General features: G+C 41.7%; 16 non-coding genes across 16 annotated transcripts; 10 read left to right on the forward strand and 6 right to left on the reverse strand.

Annotated features, from left to right (window-relative positions):
• Positions 1 to 30: 30 nt before the first annotated feature.
• TRNAT-AGU (transfer RNA threonine (anticodon AGU)) lies at positions 31 to 104 on the forward strand. The gene has a single exon. It is a non-coding gene; the product is annotated as a tRNA-Thr (tRNA).
• A 2,056-nt stretch (positions 105 to 2,160) lies between these two features.
• TRNAT-AGU (transfer RNA threonine (anticodon AGU)) lies at positions 2,161 to 2,234 on the forward strand. The gene has a single exon. It is a non-coding gene; the product is annotated as a tRNA-Thr (tRNA).
• Positions 2,235 to 2,785: 551 nt separating this feature from the next.
• On the reverse strand, positions 2,786 to 2,867 carry TRNAS-UGA (transfer RNA serine (anticodon UGA)). The gene has a single exon. It is a non-coding gene; the product is annotated as a tRNA-Ser (tRNA).
• A 1,422-nt stretch (positions 2,868 to 4,289) lies between these two features.
• Positions 4,290 to 4,363, forward strand: TRNAT-AGU (transfer RNA threonine (anticodon AGU)). Its single transcript has one exon. It is a non-coding gene; the product is annotated as a tRNA-Thr (tRNA).
• Positions 4,364 to 6,419: 2,056 nt separating this feature from the next.
• Positions 6,420 to 6,493, forward strand: TRNAT-AGU (transfer RNA threonine (anticodon AGU)). The gene has a single exon. It is a non-coding gene; the product is annotated as a tRNA-Thr (tRNA).
• A 551-nt stretch (positions 6,494 to 7,044) lies between these two features.
• On the reverse strand, positions 7,045 to 7,126 carry TRNAS-UGA (transfer RNA serine (anticodon UGA)). Its single transcript has one exon. It is a non-coding gene; the product is annotated as a tRNA-Ser (tRNA).
• A 2,048-nt stretch (positions 7,127 to 9,174) lies between these two features.
• On the reverse strand, positions 9,175 to 9,256 carry TRNAS-UGA (transfer RNA serine (anticodon UGA)). Its single transcript has one exon. It is a non-coding gene; the product is annotated as a tRNA-Ser (tRNA).
• A 1,423-nt stretch (positions 9,257 to 10,679) lies between these two features.
• Positions 10,680 to 10,753, forward strand: TRNAT-AGU (transfer RNA threonine (anticodon AGU)). Its single transcript has one exon. It is a non-coding gene; the product is annotated as a tRNA-Thr (tRNA).
• A 551-nt stretch (positions 10,754 to 11,304) lies between these two features.
• TRNAS-UGA (transfer RNA serine (anticodon UGA)) lies at positions 11,305 to 11,386 on the reverse strand. The gene has a single exon. It is a non-coding gene; the product is annotated as a tRNA-Ser (tRNA).
• Positions 11,387 to 12,809: 1,423 nt separating this feature from the next.
• On the forward strand, positions 12,810 to 12,883 carry TRNAT-AGU (transfer RNA threonine (anticodon AGU)). The gene has a single exon. It is a non-coding gene; the product is annotated as a tRNA-Thr (tRNA).
• A 552-nt stretch (positions 12,884 to 13,435) lies between these two features.
• On the reverse strand, positions 13,436 to 13,517 carry TRNAS-UGA (transfer RNA serine (anticodon UGA)). Its single transcript has one exon. It is a non-coding gene; the product is annotated as a tRNA-Ser (tRNA).
• Positions 13,518 to 14,939: 1,422 nt separating this feature from the next.
• TRNAT-AGU (transfer RNA threonine (anticodon AGU)) lies at positions 14,940 to 15,013 on the forward strand. The gene has a single exon. It is a non-coding gene; the product is annotated as a tRNA-Thr (tRNA).
• A 2,056-nt stretch (positions 15,014 to 17,069) lies between these two features.
• TRNAS-AGA (transfer RNA serine (anticodon AGA)) lies at positions 17,070 to 17,143 on the forward strand. Its single transcript has one exon. It is a non-coding gene; the product is annotated as a tRNA-Ser (tRNA).
• Positions 17,144 to 19,199: 2,056 nt separating this feature from the next.
• TRNAT-AGU (transfer RNA threonine (anticodon AGU)) lies at positions 19,200 to 19,273 on the forward strand. The gene has a single exon. It is a non-coding gene; the product is annotated as a tRNA-Thr (tRNA).
• A 2,056-nt stretch (positions 19,274 to 21,329) lies between these two features.
• Positions 21,330 to 21,403, forward strand: TRNAT-AGU (transfer RNA threonine (anticodon AGU)). Its single transcript has one exon. It is a non-coding gene; the product is annotated as a tRNA-Thr (tRNA).
• A 551-nt stretch (positions 21,404 to 21,954) lies between these two features.
• Positions 21,955 to 22,036, reverse strand: TRNAS-UGA (transfer RNA serine (anticodon UGA)). The gene has a single exon. It is a non-coding gene; the product is annotated as a tRNA-Ser (tRNA).
• Between the last annotated feature and the right edge of the window lie 130 nt (positions 22,037 to 22,166).

Raw genomic sequence — 22,166 nt, forward strand, 5'->3', positions numbered from 1 at the left:
AAGGTACAGCGGTGAGTCGTGAACAGAGTAGGTGCTGTGGCTTAGTTGGTTAAAGCGCCTGTCTAGTAAACAGGAGATCCTGAGTTCGAATCTCAGCAGTACCTTTTGTTTTACACAACCTCATAGAAGAGGTACTGTTAGATAATACACTCATTCTTTGTTAACCCAGTTGGTCCTATTATATTTAGGGCTCCCGGTTTTATGGTGTTTATTTTTTTGACATTTCCGTCTGTATCTATCCATATTTAATTTGTTGTCAACTTTATCTGTATTCATCCATATTTATTATGGGTTTTGTGAGAAAAATAAAGCTGAAACTGGTATATTTCCATATTTATTTAACCAATAAATATGCAGCCATGCTTTAATGTCTGCCAGGTGTTAGTGATATGAACAAATGCAGAAGATAAATCAATTCACTTATATGAGAGTATGCGCATTTCAGTATCAGTTTGGTTTTGTGAAGTGAAAAGATGTTTTTAAGCTGCACTGCCATCAAAGTACAACATGGGAAGCAGTAATGCAAGCTTCAAACAACAGGTGCAGCACACTTAGCACAAGAGTAGCAAAGACACAATTATGCGGATATGCAGATGGTTACGAACCACATAATTAGTTTCCACGTCAAAATGTAATGACATAATAAAAAGGAAAGCGTAGTCGGCAGGATTCGAAACTGCGCGGTGAGACACCAATGGATTGCAAGTCCATCGCCTTAACCACTCGGCCATGACTACACCTTTCAAGATGTGCACTCACTCATAAATAAGCTGTAATGTGGTCTATAGTATGGGTAAAAGATGTTAGTTAATGAAGGGAAGGAGCAGACAATATTGAGCACATAATCTTCTTTATAAGGTTATAAACCGTGTTCTCTGGAGAATCACAGAAGAAGGCGCAGCAAGGGTCCAGTTCTATGAAAGTGAAGGGAGGGGCAGGTATGAGAGATTGGGTAAGGAGTACAGAGAAAAAGGTACAGGAAGTGAAGGGTTAAGGATTGAGAGCCCAGTGATTGACAGTGTGTGGTATGGATTAAGCTCGGGTGTGAGATGAACCTGCATAGCATTGAGCATGCGAGTGCTACCAAGCCGAGACCAGTACCTTTCTGGATGAGTGTGGCAGATGGGAGGGTCTGCGGATGATTCTTGCCTTCAATCCATCTTTTCTGGGGAGTGATGGTCGTGCAGCTCTTGTTATTGAAGCACGTTCAGTGCAGCTCATTAAATACTATCTGTGTTCTTTGGTGATGCTCCCCGGTGTGTGCGAATTGGTGCAGGATTATTGGAGCGCTTCAATGTCTTGGCCTGAAACTATGATGGGTCAGCAATGGCGTGTCTGTCTGTCTATTCAATGTATCTGTGTACAGTCACTGCCTCTTCAGTTTCAATAGAACTCCTTTAGTATCACATTATGCTTTGGCCGGTTAGGTCAGTTGGTTAGAGCATGGTGCTAGTAACACCAAGGCTGTGAGTTCGATCTCTGTACGGGCAACACCTTTTCCATAAAGTAGAAAAGAAATCCATTAAAAAACAAGGCTATGAAAACACCATATAGGGTTGTTGTTTATTCTGGTAATTTACTGAGCTCTGGTGGCAGATGTTTGGACCAGGACCAGGGTGAGTATTGCTATAGCCATGTAAAGGGCACTGCGGGCTATCAGCCCTCCTTGCTGTGATACCCGCCTCTGCCAAGTTTTCTTGGGTCTCTCAAAGTGCACTTTGTGATGCGCTGTTTGAATATGGACGCGTCACTTAGGTGACACTTTCTCTCCGTGAGTTGCGGTTCCTCTGCTGCTTGGTGGGATGTCCAGAGGCCACGAGAGGTGAAGGAAAGAACACATGGGTAATGTAGGCATCAGGAATGATCTTGTGTATATTGGTGACCTTTAAATAATTGTAATCTGGTTTAGTTTAACGAATGCATTGAGCCCCTGGCCCATCAGTGTAAAACTTTAGAAAATAAATACAGATACGTACGTATAATGATATTAGTTTTTCATGACCCTCTTTGTAATATTTCCATCTTAATATCTGATTTTTCTTCTCCATTTTCTTTTCGGTAGCAGCTGAAAAATATCAAATCTTTCAAGACAGAAAAATATGCAGGGCCTCACAGTGACACCAGGACAGAAGGTACAGTGGTGAGTCGTGAAACAGAGTAGGTGCTGTGGCTTAGTTGGTTAAAGCGCCTGTCTAGTAAACAGGAGATCCTGAGTTCGAATCTCAGCAGCACCTTTTGTTTTACACAACCTCATAGAAGAGGTACTGTTAGATAATAGACTCATTCTTTGTAAACCCAGTTGGTCCTATTATATTTAGGGCTCCCGGTTTTATGGTGTTTATTTTTTTGACATTTCCGTCTGTATTTATCCATATTTAATTTGTTGTCAACTTTATCTGTATTCATCCATATTTATTATGGGTTTTGTGAGAAAAATAAAGCTGAAACTGGTATATTTCCATATTTATTTAACCAATAAATATGCAGCCATGCTTTAATGTCTGCCAGGTGTTAGTGATATGAACAAATGTAGAAGATAAATCAATTCACTTATATGAGAGTATGCGCATTTCAGTATCAGTTTGGTTTTGTGAAGTGAATAGATGTTTTTAAGCTGCACTGCCATCAAAGTACAACATGGGAAGCAGTAATGCAAGCTTCAAACAACAGGTGCAGCACACTTGGCACAAGAGTAGCAAAGAGACAATTATGCGGATATGCAGATGTTTACGAACCACATAATTAGTTTCCACGTCAAAATGTAATGACATAATAAAAAGGAAAGCGTAGTTGGCAGGATTCGAACCTGCGCGGGGAGACCCCAATGGATTTCAAGTCCATCGCCTTAACCACTCGGCCACAACTACACTTTTCAAGATGTGCACTCACTCATAAATAAGCTGTAATGTGGTCTATAGTATGGGTAAAAGATGTTAGTTAATGAAGGGAAGGCGCAGACAATATTGAGCACATAATCTTCTTTATAAGGTTATAAACTGTGTTCTCTGGAGAATCACAGAAGAAGGCGCAGCAAGGGTCCAGTTCTATGAAAGTGAAGGGAGGGGCAGGTATGAGAGATTGGGTAAGGAGTACAGAGAAAAAGGTACAGGAAGTGAAGGGTTAAGGATTGAGAGCCCAGTGAGTGACAGTGTGTGGTATGGATTAAGCTTGGGTGTGAGATGAACCTGCATAGCATTGAGCATGCGAGTGCTACCAAGCCTAGACCAGTACCTTTCTGGATGAGTGTGGCAGATGGGAGGGTCTGCGGATGATTCTTGCCTTCAATCCATCTTTTCTGGGGAGTGATGGTCGTGCAGCTCTTGTTATTGAAGCACGTTCAGTGCAGCTCATTAAATACTATCTGTGTTCTTTGGTGATGCTCCCCGGTGTGTGCGAATTGGTGCAGGATTATTGGAGCGCTTCAATGTCTTGGCCTGAAACTATGATGGGTCAGCAATGGCCTGTCTGTCTGTCTATTCAATGTCTCTGTGTACAGTCACTGCCTCTTCAGTTTCAATAGAACTCCTTTAGTATCACATTATGCTTTGGCCGGTTTGGTCAGTTGGTTAGAGCATGGTGCTAGTAACACCAAGGCTGTGAGTTCGATCTCCGTACGGGCAACACCTTTTCCATAAAGTAGAAAAGAAATCCATTAAAAAACAAGGCTATAAAAACACCATATAGGGTTGTTGTTTATTCTGGTAATTTACTGAGCTCTGGTGGCTGATGTTTGGACCAGGACCAGGGTGAGTATTGCTATAGCCATGTAAAGGGCACTGCGGGCTATCAGCCCTCCTTGCTGTGATACCCGCCTCTGCCAAGTTTTCTTGGGTCTCTCAAAGTGCACTTTGTGAAGCGCTGTTTGAACATGGACGCGTCACTTAGGTGACACTTTCTCTCCGTGAGTTGCGGTTCCTCTGTTTCTTGGTGGGATGTCCAGAGGCCACGAGAGGTGAAGGAAAGAGCACATGGGTAATGTAGGCATCAGGAATGATCTTGTGTATATTGGTGACCTTTAAATAATTGTAATCTGGTTTAGTTTAACGAATGCATTGAGCCCCTGGCCCATCAGTGTAAAACTTTAGAAAATAAATACAGATACGTACGTATAATGATATTCGTTTTTCATGACCCTCTTTGTAATATTTCCATCTTAATATCAGATTTTTCTTCTCCATTTCCTTTCGGTAGCAGCTAAAAAATATCAAATCTTTCAAGACAGAAAAATATGCAGGGCCTCACAGTGACACCAGGACAGAAGGTACAGGGGTGAGGCGTGAAACAGAGTAGGTGCTGTGGCTTAGTTGGTTAAAGCGCCTGTCTAGTGAACAGGAGATCCTGAGTTCGAATCTCAGCAGTACCTTTTGTTTTACACAACCTCATAGAAGACGTACTGTTAGATAATAGACTCATTCTTTGTAAACCCAGTTGGTCCTATTATATTTAGGGCTCCCGGTTTTATGGTGTTTATTTTTTTGACATTTCCGTCTGTATTTATCCATATTTAATTTGTTGTCAACTTTATCTGTATTCATCCATATTTATTATGGGTTTTGTGAGAAAAATAAAGCTGAAACTGGTATATTTCCATATTTATTTAACCAATAAATATGCAGCCATGCTTTAATGTCTGCCAGGTGTTAGTGATATGAACAAATGCAGAAGATACATCAATTCACTTATATGAGAGTATGCGCATTTCAGTATCAGTTTGGTTTTGTGAAGTGAAAAGATGTTTTTAAGCTGCACTGCCATCAAAGTACAACATGGGAAGCAGTAATGCAAGCTTCAAACAACAGGTGCAGCACACTTAGCACAAGAGTAGCAAAGACACAATTATGCGGATATGCAGATGGTTACGAACCACATAATTAGTTTCCACGTCAAAATGTAATGACATAATAAAAAGGAAAGCGTAGTCGGCAGGATTCGAAACTGCGCAGTGAGACACCAATGGATTGCAAGTCCATCGCCTTAACCACTCGGCCATGACTACACCTTTCAAGATGTGCACTCACTCATAAATAAGCTGTAATGTGGTCTATAGTATGGGTAAAAGATGTTAGTTAATGAAGGGAAGGAGCAGACAATATTGAGCACATAATCTTCTTTATAAGGTTATAAACCGTGTTCTCTGGAGAATCACAGAAGAAGGCGCAGCAAGGGTCCAGTTCTATGAAAGTGAAGGGAGGGGCAGGTATGAGAGATTGGGTAAGGAGTACAGAGAAAAAGGTACAGGAAGTGAAGAGTTAAGGATTGAGAGCCCAGTGATTGACAGTGTGTGGTATGGATTAAGCTCGGGTGTGAGATGAACCTGCATAGCATTGAGCATGCGAGTGCTACCAAGCCGAGACCAGTACCTTTCTGGATGAGTGTGGCAGATGGGAGGGTCTGCGGATGATTCTTGCCTTCAATCCATCTTTTCTGGGGAGTGATGGTCGTGCAGCTCTTGTTATTGAAGCACGTTCAGTGCCGCTCATTAAATACTATCTGTGTTCTTTGGTGATGCTCCCCGGTGTGTGCGAATTGGTGCAGGATTATTGGAGCGCTTCAATGTCTTGGCCTGAAACTATGATGGGTCAGCAATGGCCTGTCTGTCTGTCTATTCAATGTCTCTGTGTACAGTCACTGCCTCTTCAGTTTCAATAGAACTCCTTTAGTATCACATTATGCTTTGGCCGGTTAGGTCAGTTGGTTAGAGCATGGCGCTAGTAACACCAAGGCTGTGAGTTCGATCTCTGTACGGGCAACACCTTTTCCATAAAGTAGAAAAGAAATCCATTAAAAAACAAGGCTATGAAAACACCATATAGGGTTGTTGTTTATTCTGGTAATTTACTGAGCTCTGGTGGCAGATGTTTGGACCAGGACCAGGGTGAGTATTGCTATAGCCATGTAAAGGGCACTGCGGGCTATCAGCCCTCCTTGCTGTGATACCCGCCTCTGCCAAGTTTTCTTGGGTCTCTCAAAGTGCACTTTGTGATGCGCTGTTTGAACATGGACGCGTCACTTAGGTGACACTTTCTCTCCGTGAGTTGCGGTTCCTCTGCTGCTTGGTGGGATGTCCAGAGGCCACGAGAGGTGAAGGAAAGAGCACATGGGTAATGTAGGCATCAGGAATGATCTTGTGTATATTGGTGACCTTTAAATAATTGTAATCTGGTTTAGTTTAACGAATGCATTGAGCCCCTGGCCCATCAGTGTAAAACTTTAGAAAATAAATACAGATACGTACGTATAATGATATTAGTTTTTCATGACCCTCTTTGTAATATTTCCATCTTAATATCTGATTTTTCTTCTCCATTTTCTTTTCGGTAGCAGCTGAAAAATATCAAATCTTTCAAGACAGAAAAATATGCAGGGCCTCACAGTGACACCAGGACAGAAGGTACAGTGGTGAGTCGTGAAACAGAGTAGGTGCTGTGGCTTAGTTGGTTAAAGCGCCTGTCTAGTAAACAGGAGATCCTGAGTTCGAATCTCAGCAGTACCTTTTGTTTTACACAACCTCATAGAAGAGGTACTGTTAGATAATAGACTCATTCTTTGTAAACCCAGTTGGTCCTATTATATTTAGGGCTCCCGGTTTTATGGTGTTTATTTTTTTGACATTTCCGTCTGTATTTATCCATATTTAATTTGTTGTCAACTTTATCTGTATTCATCCATATTTATAATGGGTTTTGTGAGAAAAATAAAGCTGAAACTGGTATATTTCCATATTTATTTAACCAATAAATATGCAGCCATGCTTTAATGTCTGCCAGGTGTTAGTGATATGAACAAATGTAGAAGATAAATCAATTCACTTATATGAGAGTATGCGCATTTCAGTATCAGTTTGGTTTTGTGAAGTGAATAGATGTTTTTAAGCTGCACTGCCATCAAAGTACAACATGGGAAGCAGTAATGCAAGCTTCAAACAACAGGTGCAGCACACTTGGCACAAGAGTAGCAAAGAGACAATTATGCGGATATGCAGATGTTTACGAACCACATAATTAGTTTCCACGTCAAAATGTAATGACATAATAAAAAGGAAAGCGTAGTTGGCAGGATTCGAACCTGCGCGGGGAGATCCCAATGGATTTCAAGTCCATCGCCTTAACCACTCGGCCACGACTACACTTTTCAAGATGTGCACTCACTCATAAATAAGCTGTAATGTGGTCTATAGTATGGGTAAAAGATGTTAGTTAATGAAGGGAAGGCGCAGACAATATTGAGCACATAATCTTCTTTATAAGGTTATAAACTGTGTTCTCTGGAGAATCACAGAAGAAGGCGCAGCAACGGTCCAGTTCTATGAAAGTGAAGGGAGAGGCAGGTATGAGAGATTGGGTAAGGAGTACAGAGAAAAAGGTACAGGAAGTGAAGGGTTAAGGATTGAGAGCCCAGTGAGTGACAGTGTGTGGTATGGATTAAGCTCGGGTGTGAGATGAACCTGCATAGCATTGAGCATGCGAGTGCTACCAAGCCGAGACCAGTACCTTTCTGGATTAGTGTGGCAGATGGGAGGGTCTGCCGATGATTCTTGCCTTCAATCCATCTTTTCTGGGGAGTGATGGTCGTGCAGCTCTTGTTATTGAAGCACGTTCAGTGCAGCTCATTAAATACTAGCTGTGTTCTTTGGTGATGCTCCCCGGTGTGTGCGAATTGGTGCAGGATTATTGGAGCGCTTCAATGTCTTGTCCTGAAACTATGATGGGTCAGCAATGGCCTGTCTGTCTGTCTATTCAATGTCTCTGTGTACAGTCACTGCCTCTTCAGTTTCAATAGAACTCCTTTAGAATCACATTATGCTTTGGCCGGTTAGGTCAGTTGGTTAGAGCATGGTGCTAGTAACACCAAGGCTGTGAGTTCGATCTCCGTACGGGCAACACCTTTTCCATAAAGTAGAAAAGAAATCCATTAAAAAACAAGGCTATAAAAACACCATATAGGGTTGTTGTTTATTCTGGTAATTTACTGAGCTCTGGTGGCTGATGTTTGGACCAGGACCAGGGTGAGTATTGCTATAGCCATGTAAAGTGCACTGCGGGCTATCAGCCCTCCTTGCTGTGATACCCGCCTCTGCCAAGTTTTCTTGGGTCTCTCAAAGTGCACTTTGTGAAGCGCTGTTTGAACATGGACGTGTCACTGAGGTGACACTTTCTCTCCGTGAGTTGCGGTTCCTCTGCTTCTTGGTGGGATGTCCAGAGGTCACGAGAGGTGAAGGAAAGAGCACATGGGTAATGTAGGCATCAGGAATGATCTTGTGTATATTGGTGACCTTTAAATAATTGTAATCTGGTTTAGTTTAACGAATGCATTGAGCCCCTGGCCCATCAGTGTAAAACTTTAGAAAATAAATACAGATACGTACGTATAATGATATTAGTTTTTCATGACCCTCTTTGTAATATTTCCATCTTAATATCAGATTTTTCTTCTCCATTTTCTTTTCGGTAGCAGCTGAAAAATATCAAATCTTTCAAGACAGAAAAATATGCAGGGCCTCACAGTGACACCAGGACAGAAGGTACAGTGGTGAGTCGTGAAACAGAGTAGGTGCTGTGGCTTAGTTGGTTAAAGCACCTGTCTAGTAAACAGGAGATCCAGAGTTCGAATCTCAGCAGTACCTTTTGTTTTACACAACCTCATAGAAGAGGTACTGTTAGATAATAGACTCATTCTTTGTAAACCCAGTTGGTCCTATTATATTTAGGGCTCCCGGTTTTATGGTGTTTATTTTTTTGACATTTCCGTCTGTATTTATCCATATTTAATTTGTTGTCAACTTTATCTGTATTCATCCATATTTATTATGGGTTTTGTGAGAAAAATAAAGCTGAAACTGGTATATTTCCATATTTATTTAACCAATAAATATGCAGCCATGCTTTAATGTCTGCCAGGTGTTAGTGATATGAACAAATGCAGAAGATACATCAATCCTCTTACATGAGAGTATGCGCATTTCAGTATCAGTTTGGTTTTGTGAAGTGAAAAGATGTTTTTAAGCTGCACTGCCATCAAAGTACAACATGGGAAGCAGTAATGCAAGCTTCAAACAACAGGTGCAGCACACTTAGCACAAGAGTAGCAAAGACACAATTATGCGGATATGCAGATGGTTACGAACCACATAATTAGTTTCCACGTCAAAATGTAATGACATAATAAAAAGGAAAGCGTAGTCGGCAGGATTCGAAACTGCGCGGTGAGACACCAATGGATTTCAAGTCCATCGCCTTAACCACTCGGCCACGACTACACCTTTCAAGATGTGCACTCACTCATAAATAAGCTGTAATGTGGTCTATAGTATGGGTAAAAGATGTTAGCTAATGAAGGGAAGGCGCAGACAATATTGAGCACATAATCTTCTTTATAAGGTTATAAACTGTGTTCTCTGGAGATTCACAGAAGAAGGCGCAGCAAGGGTCCAGTTCTATGAAAGTGAAGGGAGGGGCAGGTATGAGAGATTGGGTAAGGAGTACAGAGAAAAAGGTACAGGAAGTGAAGGGTTAAGGATTGAGAGCCCAGTGAGTGACAGTGTGTGGTATGGATTAAGCTTGGGTGTGAGATGAACCTGCATAGCATTGAGCATGCGAGTGCTACCAAGCCGAGACCAGTACCTTTCTGGATGAGTGTGGCAGATGGGAGGGTCTGCGGATGATTCTTGCCTTCAATCCATCTTTTCTGGGGAGTGATGGTCGTGCAGCTCTTGTTATTGAAGCACGTTCAGTGCAGCTCATTAAATACTATCTGTGTTCTTTGGTGATGCTCCCCGGTGTGTGCGAATTAGTGCAGGATTATTGGAGCGCTTCAATGTCTTGGCCTGAAACTATGATGGGTCAGCAATGGCCTGTCTGTCTGTCTATTCAATGTCTCTGTGTACAGTCACTGCCTCTTCAGTTTCAATAGAACTCCTTTAGTATCACATTATGCTTTGGCCGGTTAGGTCAGTTGGTTAGAGCATGGTGCAAGTAACACCAAGGCTGTGAGTTCGATCTCCGTACGGGCAACACCTTTTCCATAAAGTAGAAAAGAAATACATTAAAAAACAAGGCTATAAAAACACCATATAGGGTTGTTGTTTATTCTGGTAATTTACTGAGCTCTCGTGGCTGATGTTTGGACCAGGACCAGGGTGAGTATTGCTATAGCCATGTAAAGGGCACTGCGGGCTATCAGCCCTCCTTGCTGTGATACCCGCCTCTGCCAAGTTTTCTTGGGTCTCTCAAAGTGCACTTTGTGAAGCGCTGTTTGAACATGGACGCGTCACTTAGGTGACACTTTCTCTCCGTGAGTTGCGGTTCCTCTGCTTCTTGGTGGGATGTCCAGAGGCCACGAGAGGTGAAGGAAAGAGCACATGGGTAATGTAGGCATCAGGAATGATCTTGTGTATATTGGTGACCTTTAAATAATTGTAATCTGGTTTAGTTTAACGAATGCATTGAGCCCCTGGCCCATCAGTGTAAAACTTTAGAAAATAAATACAGATACGTACGTATAATGATATTAGTTTTTCATGACCCTCTTTGTAATATTTCCATCTTAATATCAGATTTTTCTTCTCCATTTTCTTTTCGGTAGCAGCTGAAAAATATCACATCTTTCAAGACAGAAAAATATGCAGGGCCTCACAGTGACACCAGGACAGAAGGTACAGTGGAGAGTCGTGAAACAGAGTAGGTGCTGTGGCTTAGTTGTTTAAAGCGCCTGTCTAGTGAACAGGAGATCCTGAGTTCGAATCTCAGCAGTACCTTTTGTTTTACACAACCTCATAGAAGACGTACTGTTAGATAATAGACTCATTCTTTGTAAACCCAGTTGGTCCTATTATATTTAGGGCTCCCGGTTTTATGGTGTTTATTTTTTTGACATTTCCGTCTGTATTTATCCATATTTAATTTGTTGTCAACTTTATCTGTATTCATCCATATTTATTATGGGTTTTGTGAGAAAAATAAAGCTGAAACTGGTATATTTCCATATTTATTTAACCAATAAATATGCAGCCATGCTTTAATGTCTGCCAGGTGTTAGTGATATGAACAAATGCAGAAGATACATCAATTCACTTATATGAGAGTATGCGCATTTCAGTATCAGTTTGGTTTTGTGAAGTGAAAAGATGTTTTTAAGCTGCACTGCCATCAAAGTACAACATGGGAAGCAGTAATGCAAGCTTCAAACAACAGGTGCAGCACACTTAGCACAAGAGTAGCAAAGACACAATTATGCGGATATGCAGATGGTTACGAACCACATAATTAGTTTCCACGTCAAAATGTAATGACATAATAAAAAGGAAAGTGTAGTCGGCAATATTCGAAACTGCGCGGTAAGACACCAATGGATTTCAAGTCCATCGCCTTACCCCCTCGGCCACGACTACAGCTTTCAAGATGTGCACTCACTCATAAATAAGCTGTAATGTGGTCTATAGTATGGGTAAAAGATGTTAGTTAATGAAGGGAAGGCGCAGACAATATTGAGCACATAATCTTCTTTATAAGGTTATAAACTGTGTTCTCTGGAGAATCACAGAAGAAGGCGCAGCAAGGGTCCAGTTCTATGAAAGTGAAGGGAGGGGCAGGTATGAGAGATTGGGTAAGGAGTACAGAGAAAAAGGTACAGGAAGTGAAGGGTTAAGGATTGAGAGCCCAGTGAGTGACAATGTGTGGTATGGATTAAGCTCGGGTGTGAGATGAACCTGCATAGCATTGAGCATGCGAGTGCTACCAAGCCGAGACCAGTACCTTTCTGGATGAGTTTGGCAGATGGGAGGGTCTGCGGATGATTCTTGCCTTCAATCCATCTTTTCTGGGGAGTGATGGTCGTGCAGCTCTTGTTATTGAAGCACGTTCAGTGCAGCTCATTAAATACTATCTGTGTTCTTTGGTGATGCTTCCCGGTGTGTGCGAATTGGTGCAGGATTATTGGAGCGCTTCAATGTCTTGGCCTGAAACTATGATGGGTCAGCAATGGCCTGTCTGTCTGTCTATTCAATGTCTCTGTGTACAGTCACTGCCTCTTCAGTTTCAATAGAACTCCTTTAGTATCACATTGTGCTTTGGACGGTTAGGTCAGTTGGTTAGAGCATGGTGCTAGTAACACCAAGGCTGTGAGTTCGATCTCCGTACAGGCAACACCTTTTCCATAAAGTAGAAAAGAAATCCATTAAAAAACAAGGCTATAAAAACACCATATAGGGTTGTTGTTTATTCTGGTAATTTACTGAGCTCTGGTGGCTGATGTTTGGACCAGGACCAGGGTGAGTATTGCTATAGCCATGTAAAGGGCACTGCGGGCTATCAGCCCTCCTTGCTGTGAAACCCGCCTCTGCCAAGTTTTCTTGGGTCTCTCAGAGTGCACTTTGTGAAGCGCTGTTTGAACATGGACGCGTCACTGAGGTGACACTTTCTCTCGGTGAGTTGCGGTTCCTCTGCTTCTTGGTGGGATGTCCAGAGGTCACGAGAGGTGAAGGAAAGAGCACATGGGTAATGTAGGCATCAGGAATGATCTTGTGTATATTGGTGACCTTTAAATAATTGTAATCTGGTTTAGTTTAACGAATGCATTGAGCCCCTGGCCCATCAGTGTAAAACTTTAGAAAATAAATACAGATACGTACGTATAATGATATTAGTTTTTCATGACCCTCTTTGTAATATTTCCATCTTAATATCAGATTTTTCTTCTCCATTTTCTTTTCGGTAGCAGCTGAAAAATATCAAATCTTTCAAGACAGAAAAATATGCAGGGCCTCACAGTGACACCAGTACAGAAGGTACAGTGGTGAGTCATGAAACAGAGTAGGTGCTGTGGCTTAGTTGGTTAAAGCGCCTGTCTAGTAAACAGGAGATCCTGAGTTCGAATCTCAGCAGTACTTTTTGTTTTACACAAACTCATAGCAGAGGTACTGTTAGATAATAGACTCATTCTTTGTAAACCCAGTTGGTCCTATTATATTTAGGGCTCCCGGTTTTATGGTGTTTATTTTTTTGACATTTCCGTCTGTATTTATCCATATTTAATTTGTTGTCAACTTTATCTGTATTCATCCATATTTATTATGGGTTTTGTGAGAAAAATAAAGCTGAAACTGGTATATTTCCATATTTATTTAACCAATAAATATGCAGCCATGCTTTAATGTCTGCCAGGTGTTAGTGATATGAACAAATTCAGAAGATAAATCAATTCACTTATATGAGAGTATGCGCATTTCAGTATCAGTTTAGTTTTTATGAAGTGAAAAGATGTTTTTAAGCTGCACTGCCATCAAAGTACAACATGGGAAGCAGTAATGCAAGCTTCAAACAACAGGTGCAGCACACTTAGCACAAGAGTAGCAAAGACACAATTATGCGGATATGCAGATGTTTACGAACCACATAATTAGTTTCCACGTCAAAATGTAATGACATAATAAAAAGGAACGCGTAGTCGGCAGGACTCGAACCTGCGCGGGGAGACCCCAATGAATGTCAAGTCCATCGTCTTAACCACTCGGCCACGACTACACCTTTCAAGATGTGCACTCACTCATAAATAAGCTGTAATGTGGTCTATAGTATGGGTAAAAGATGTTAGTTAATGAAGGGAAGGCGCAGACAATATTGAGCACATAATCTTCTTTATAAGGTTATAAACTGTGTTCTCTGGAGAATCACAGAAGAAGGCGCAGCAAGGGTCTAGTTCTATGAAAGTGAAGGTAGGGGCAGGTATGAGAGATTGGGTAAGGAGTACAGAGAAAAAGGTACAGGAAGTGAAGGGTTAAGGATTGAGAGCCCAGTGAGTGACAGTGTGTGGTATGGATTAAGCTTGGGTGTGAGATGAACCTGCATAGCATTGAGCATGCGAGTGCTACCAAGCCGAGACCAGTACCTTTCTGGATGAGTGTGGCAGATGGGAGGGTCTGCGGATGATTCTTGCCTTCAATCCATCTTTTCTGGGGAGTGATGGTCGTGCAGCTCTTGTTATTGAAGCACGTTCAGTGCAGCTCATTAAATACTATCTGTGTTCTTTGGTGATGCTCCCCGGTGTGTGCGAATTGGTGCAGGATTATTGGAGCGCTTCAATGTCTTGGCCTGAAACTATGATGGGTCAGCAATGGCGTGTCTGTCTGTCTATTCAATGTCTCTGTGTACAGTCACTGCCTCTTCAGTTTCAATAGAACTCCTTTAGTATCACATTCTGCTTTGGCCGGTTAGGTCAGTTGGTTAGAGCATGGTGCTAGTAACACCAAGGCTGTGAGTTCGATCTCCGTACGGACAACACCTTTTCCATAAAGTTGAAAAGAAATCCATTAAAAAACAAGGCTATAAAAACACCATATAGGGTTGTTGTTTATTCTGGTAATTTACTGAGCTCTGGTGGCTGATGTTTGGACCAGGACCAGGGTGAGTATTGCTATAGCCATGTAAAGGGCACTGCGGGCTATCAGCCCTCCTTGCTGTGATACCCGCCTCTGCCAAGTTTTCTTGGGTCTCTCAAAGTGCACTTTGTGAAGCACTGTTTGAACATGGACGCGTCACTTAGGTGACACTTTCTCTCCGTGAGTTGCGGTTCCTCTGCTTCTTGGTGGGATGTCCAGAGGCCACGAGAGGTGAAGGAAAGAGCACATGGGTAATGTAGGCATCAGGAATGATCTTGTGTATATTGGTGACCTTTAAATAATTGTAATCTGGTTTAGTTTAACGAATGCATTGAGCCCCTGGCCCATCAGTGTAAAACTTTAGAAAATAAATACAGATAAGTACGTATAATGATATTAGTTTTTCATGACCCTCTTTGTAATATTTCCATCTTAATATCAGATTTTTCTTCTCCATTTTCTTTTCGGTAGCAGCTGAAAAATATCAAATCTTTCAAGACAGAAAAATATGCAGGGCCTCACAGTGACACCAGGACAGAAGGTACAGCGGTGAGTCGTGAACAGAGTAGGTGCTGTGGCTTAGTTGGTTAAAGCGCCTGTCTAGTAAACAGGAGATCCTGAGTTCGAATCTCAGCAGTACCTTTTGTTTTACACAACCTCATAGAAGAGGTACTGTTAGATAATACACTCATTCTTTGTAAACCCAGTTGGTCCTATTATATTTAGGGCTCCCGGTTTTATGGTGTTTATTTTTTTGACATTTCCGTCTGTATCTATCCATATTTAATTTGTTGTCAACTTTATCTGTATTCATCCATATTTATTATGGGTTTTGTGAGAAAAATAAAGCTGAAACTGGTATATTTCCATATTTATTTAACCAATAAATATGCAGCCATGCTTTAATGTCTGCCAGGTGTTAGTGATATGAACAAATGCAGAAGATAAATCAATTCACTTATATGAGAGTATGCGCATTTCAGTATCAGTTTGGTTTTGTGAAGTGAAAAGATGTTTTTAAGCGGCACTGCCATCAAAGTACAACATGGGAAGCAGTAATGCAAGCTTCAAACAACAGGTGCAGCACACTTAGCACAAGAGTAGCAAAGACACAATTATGCGGATATGCAGATGGTTACGAACCTCATAATTAGTTTCCACGTCAAAATGTAATGACATAATAAAAAGGAAAGCGTAGTCAGCAGGATTCGAAACTGCGCGGTGAGACACCCATGGATTGCAAGTCCATCGCCTTAACCACTCGGCCATGACTACACCTTTCAAGATGTGCACTCACTCATAAATAAGCTGTAATGTGGTCTATAGTATGGGTAAAAGATGTTAGTTAATGAAGGGAAGGAGCAGACAATATTGAGCACATAATCTTCTTTATAAGGTTATAAACCGTGTTCTCTGGAGAATCACAGAAGAAGGCGCAGCAAGGGTCCAGTTCTATGAAAGTGAAGGGAGGGGCAGGTATGAGAGATTGGGTAAGGAGTACAGAGAAAAAGGTACAGGAAGTGAAGGGTTAAGGATTGAGAGCCCAGTGATTGACAGTGTGTGGTATGGATTAAGCTCGGGTGTGAGATGAACCTGCATAGCATTGAGCATGCGAGTGCTACCAAGCCGAGACCAGTACCTTTCTGGATGAGTGTGGCAGATGGGAGGGTCTGCGGATGATTCTTGCCTTCAATCCATCTTTTCTGGGGAGTGATGGTCGTGCAGCTCTTGTTATTGAAGCACGTTCAGTGCAGCTCATTAAATACTATCTGTGTTCTTTGGTGATGCTCCCCGGTGTGTGCGAATTGGTGCAGGATTATTGGAGCGCTTCAATGTCTTGGCCTGAAACTATGATGGGTCAGCAATGGCGTGTCTGTCTGTCTATTCAATGTCTCTGTGTACAGTCACTGCCTCTTCAGTTTCAATAGAACTCCTTTAGTATCACATTATGCTTTGGCCGGTTAGGTCAGTTGGTTAGAGCATGGTGCTAGTAACACCAAGGCTGTGAGTTCGATCTCTGTACGGGCAACACCTTTTCCATAAAGTAGAAAAGAAATCCATTAAAAAACAAGGCTATGAAAACACCATATAGGGTTGTTGTTTATTCTGGTAATTTACTGAGCTCTGGTGGCAGATGTTTGGACCAGGACCAGGGTGAGTATTGCTATAGCCATGTAAAGGGCACTGCGGGCTATCAGCCCTCCTTGCTGTGATACCCGCCTCTGCCAAGTTTTCTTGGGTCTCTCAAAGTGCACTTTGTGATGCGCTGTTTGAACATGGACGCGTCACTTAGGTGACACTTTCTCTCCGTGAGTTGCGGTTCCTCTGCTGCTTGGTGGGATGTCCAGAGGCCACGAGAGGTGAAGGAAAGAGCACATGGGTAATGTAGGCATCAGGAATGATCTTGTGTATATTGGTGACCTTTAAATAATTGTAATCTGGTTTAGTTTAACGAATGGATTGAGCCCCTGGCCCATCAGTGTAAAACTTTAGAAAATAAATACAGATACGTACGTATAATGATATTAGTTTTTCATGACCCTCTTTGTAATATTTCCATCTTAATATCAGATTTTTCTTCTCCATTTTCTTTTCGGTAGCAGCTGAAAAATATCAAATCTTTCAAGACAGAAAAATATGCAGGGCCTCACAGTGACACCAGGACAGAAGGTACAGTGGTGAGTCGTGAAACAGAGTAGGTGCTGTGGCTTAGTTGGTTAAAGCGCCTGTCTAGAAAACAGGAGATCCTGAGTTCGAATCTCAGCAGTACCTTTTGTTTTACACAACCTCATAGCAGAGGTACTGTTAGATAATAGACTCATTCTTTGTAAACCCAGTTGGTCCTATTATATTTAGGGCTCCCGGTTTTATGGTGTTTATTTTTTTGACATTTCCGTCTGTATTTATCCATATTTAATTTGTTGTCAACTTTATCTGTATTCATCCATATTTATTATGGGTTTTGTGAGAAAAATAAAGCTGAAACTGGTATATTTCCATATTTATTTAACCAATAAATATGCAGCCATGCTTTAATGTCTGCCAGGTGTTAGTGATATGAACAAATGCAGAAGATAAATCAATTCACTTATATGAGAGTATGCGCATTTCAGTATCAGTTTAGTTTTTATGAAGTGAAAAGATGTTTTTAAGCTGCACTGCCATCAAAGTACAACATGGGAAGCAGTAATGCAAGCTTCAAACAACAGGTGCAGCACACTTAGCACAAGAGTAGCAAAGACACAATTATGCGGATATGCAGATGTTTACGAACCACATAATTAGTTTCCACGTCAAAATGTAATGACATAATAAAAAGGAACGCGTAGTCGGCAGGATTCGAACCTGCGCGGAGAGACCCCAATGGATTTAAAGTCCATCGCCTTAACCACTCGGCCACGACTACACCTTTCAAGATGTGCACTCACTCATAAATAAGCTGTAATGTGGTCTATAGTATGGGTAAAAGATGTTAGTTAATGAAGGGAAGGCGCAGACAATATTGAGCACATAATCTTCTTTATAAGGTTATAAACTGTGTTCTCTGGAGAATCACAGAAGAAGGCGCAGCAAGGGTCTAGTTCTATGAAAGTGAAGGTAGGGGCAGGTATGAGAGATTGGGTAAGGAGTACAGAGAAAAAGGTACAGGAAGTGAAGGGTTAAGGATTGAGAGCCCAGTGAGTGACAGTGTGTGGTATGGATTAAGCTTGGGTGTGAGATGAACCTGCATAGCATTGAGCATGCGAGTGCTACCAAGCCGAGACCAGTACCTTTCTGGATGAGTGTGGCAGATGGGCGGGTCTGCGGATGATTCTTGCCTTCAATCCATCTTTTCTGGGGAGTGATGGTCGTGCAGCTCTTGTTATTGAAGCACGTTCAGTGCAGCTCATTAAATACTATCTGTGTTCTTTGGTGATGCTCCCCGGTGTGTGCGAATTGGTGCAGGATTATTGGAGCGCTTCAATGTCTTGGCCTGAAACTATGATGGGTCAGCAATGGCGTGTCTGTCTGTCTATTCAATGTCTCTGTGTACAGTCACTGCCTCTTCAGTTTCAATAGAACTCCTTTAGTATCACATTATGCTTTGGCCGGTTAGGTCAGTTGGTTAGAGCATGGTGCTAGTAACACCAAGGCTGTGAGTTCGATCTCCGTACGGGCAACACCTTTTCCATAAAGTTGAAAAGAAATCCATTAAAAAACAAGGCTATAAAAACACCATATAGGGTTGTTGTTTATTCTGGTAATTTACTGAGCTCTGGTGGCTGATGTTTGGACCAGGACCAGGGTGAGTATTGCTATAGCCATGTAAAGGGCACTGCGGGCTATCAGCCCTCCTTGCTGTGATACCCGCCTCTGCCAAGTTTTCTTGGGTCTCTCAAAGTGCACTTTGTGAAGCGCTGTTTGAACATGGACGCGTCACTTAGGTGACACTTTCTCTCCGTGAGTTGCGGTTCCTCTGCTTCTTGGTGGGATGTCCAGAGGCCACGAGAGGTGAAGGAAAGAGCACATGGGTAATGTAGGCATCAGGAATGATCTTGTGTATATTGGTGACCTTTAAATAATTGTAATCTGGTTTAGTTTAACGAATGCATTGAGCCCCTGGCCCATCAGTGTAAAACTTTAGAAAATAAATACAGATACGTACGTATAATGATATTAGTTTTTCATGACCCTCTTTGTAATATTTCCATCTTAATATCAGATTTTTCTTCTCCATTTTCTTTTCGGTAGCAGCTGAAAAATATCAAATCTTTCAAGACAGAAAAATATGCAGGGCCTCACAGTGACACCAGGACAGAAGGTACAGCGGTGAGTCGTGAACAGAGTAGGTGCTGTGGCTTAGTTGGTTAAAGCGCCTGTCTAGTAAACAGGAGATCCTGAGTTCGAATCTCAGCAGTACCTTTTGTTTTACACAACCTCATAGAAGAGGTACTGTTAGATAATAGACTCATTCTTTGTAAACCCAGTTGGTCCTATTATATTTAGGGCTCCCGGTTTTATGGTGTTTATTTTTTTGACATTTCCGTCTGTATCTATCCATATTTAATTTGTTGTCAACTTTATCTGTATTCATCCATATTTATTATGGGTTTTGTGAGAAAAATAAAGCTGAAACTGGTATATTTCCATATTTATTTAACCAATAAATATGCAGCCATGCTTTAATGGCTGCCAGGTGTTAGTGATATGAACAAATGCAGAAGATAAATCAATTCACTTATATGAGAGTATGCGCATTTCAGTATCAGTTTGGTTTTGTGAAGTGAAAAGATGTTTTTAAGCGGCACTGCCATCAAAGTACAACATGGGAAGCAGTAATGCAAGCTTCAAACAACAGGTGCAGCACACTTAGCACAAGAGTAGCAAAGACACAATTATGCGGCTATGCAGATGGTTACGAACCTCATAATTAGTTTCCACGTCAAAATGTAATGACATAATAAAAAGGAAAGCGTAGTCGGCAGGATTCGAAACTGCGCGGTGAGACACCAATGGATTGCAAGTCCATCGCCTTAACCACTCGGCCATGACTACACCTTTCAAGATGTGCACTCACTCATAAATAAGCTGTAATGTGGTCTATAGTATGGGTAAAAGATGTTAGTTAATGAAGGGAAGGAGCAGACAATATTGAGCACATAATCTTCTTTATAAGGTTATAAACCGTGTTCTCTGGAGAATCACAGAAGAAGGCGCAGCAAGGGTCCAGTTCTATGAAAGTGAAGGGAGGGGCAGGTATGAGAGATTGGGTAAGGAGTACAGAGAAAAAGGTACAGGAAGTGAAGGGTTAAGGATTGAGAGCCCAGTGATTGACAGTGTGTGGTATGGATTAAGCTCGGGTGTGAGATGAACCTGCATAGCATTGAGCATGCGAGTGCTACCAAGCCGAGACCAGTACCTTTCTGGATGAGTGTGGCAGATGGGAGGGTCTGCGGATGATTCTTGCCTTCAATCCATCTTTTCTGAGGAGTGATGGTCGTGCAGCTCTTGTTATTGAAGCACGTTCAGTGCAGCTCATTAAATACTATCTGTGTTCTTTGGTGATGCTCCCCGGTGTGTGCGAATTGGTGCAGGATTATTGGAGCGCTTCAATGTCTTGGCCTGAAACTATGATGGGTCAGCAATGGCGTGTCTGTCTGTCTATTCAATGTCTCTGTGTACAGTCACTGCCTCTTCAGTTTCAATAGAACTCCTTTAGTATCACATTATGCTTTGGCCGGTTAGGTCAGTTGGTTAGAGCATGGTGCTAGTAACACCAAGGCTGTGAGTTCGATCTCTGTACGGGCAACACCTTTTCCATAAAGTAGAAAAGAAATCCATTAAAAAACAAGGCTATGAAAACACCATATAGGGTTGTTGTTTATTCTGGTAATTTACGGAGCTCTGGTGGCAGATGTTTGGACCAGGACCAGGGTGAGTATTGCTATAGCCATGTAAAGGGCACTGCGGGCTATCAGCCCTCCTTGCTGTGATACCCGCCTCTGCCAAGTTTTCTTGGGTCTCTCAAAGTGCACTTTGTGATGCGCTGTTTGAACATGGACGCGTCACTTAGGTGACACTTTCTCTCCGTGAGTTGCGGTTCCTCTGCTGCTTGGTGGGATGTCCAGAGGCCACGAGAGGTGAAGGAAAGAGCACATGGGTAATGTAGGCATCAGGAATGATCTTGTGTATATTGGTGACCTTTAAATAATTGTAATCTGGTTTAGTTTAACGAATGCATTGAGCCCCTGGCCCATCAGTGTAAAACTTTAGAAAATAAATACAGATACGTACGTATAATGATATTAGTTTTTCATGACCCTCTTTGTAATATTTCCATCTTAATATCTGATTTTCCTTCTCCATTTTCTTTTCGGTAGCAGCTGAAAAATATCAAATCTTTCAAGACAGAAAAATATGCAGGGCCTCACAGTGACACCAGGACAGAAGGTACAGTGGTGAGTCGTGAAACAGAGTAGGTGCTGTGGCTTAGTTGGTTAAAGCGCCTGTCTAGTAAACAGGAGATCCTGAGTTCGAATCTCAGCAGTACCTTTTGTTTTACACAACCTCATAGAAGAGGTACTGTTAGATAATAGACTCATTCTTTGTAAACCCAGTTGGTCCTATTATATTTAGGGCTCCCGGTTTTATGGTGTTTATTTTTTTGACATTTCCGTCTGTATTTATCCATATTTAATTTGTTGTCAACTTTATCTGTATTCATCCATATTTATTATGGGTTTTGTGAGAAAAATAAAGCTGAAACTGGTATATTTCCATATTTATTTAACCAATAAATATGCAGCCATGCTTTAATGTCTGCCAGGTGTTAGTGATATGAACAAATGTAGAAGATAAATCAATTCACTTATATGAGAGTATGCGCATTTCAGTATCAGTTTGGTTTTGTGAAGTGAAAAGATGTTTTTAAGCTGCACTGCCATCAAAGTACAACATGGGAAGCAGTAATGCAAGCTTCAAACAACAGGTGCAGCACACTTGGCACAAGAGTAGCAAAGAGACAATTATGCGGATATGCAGATGTTTACGAACCACATAATTAGTTTCCACGTCAAAATGTAATGACATAATAAAAAGGAAAGCGTAGTTGGCAGGATTCGAACCTGCGCGGGGAGACCCCAATGGATTTCAAGTCCATCGCCTTAAGCACTCGGCCACGACTACACTTTTCAAGATGTGCACTCACTCATAAATAAGCTGTAATGTGGTCTATAGTATGGGTAAAAGATGTTAGTTAATGAAGGGAAGGCGCAGACAATATTGAGCACATAATCTTCTTCATAAGGTTATAAAC

This window comes from Triturus cristatus, chromosome 4_2 (genome assembly GCF_964204655.1).
Source record: "Triturus cristatus chromosome 4_2, aTriCri1.1, whole genome shotgun sequence".
Lineage (NCBI taxonomy): Eukaryota > Metazoa > Chordata > Amphibia > Caudata > Salamandridae > Triturus > Triturus cristatus.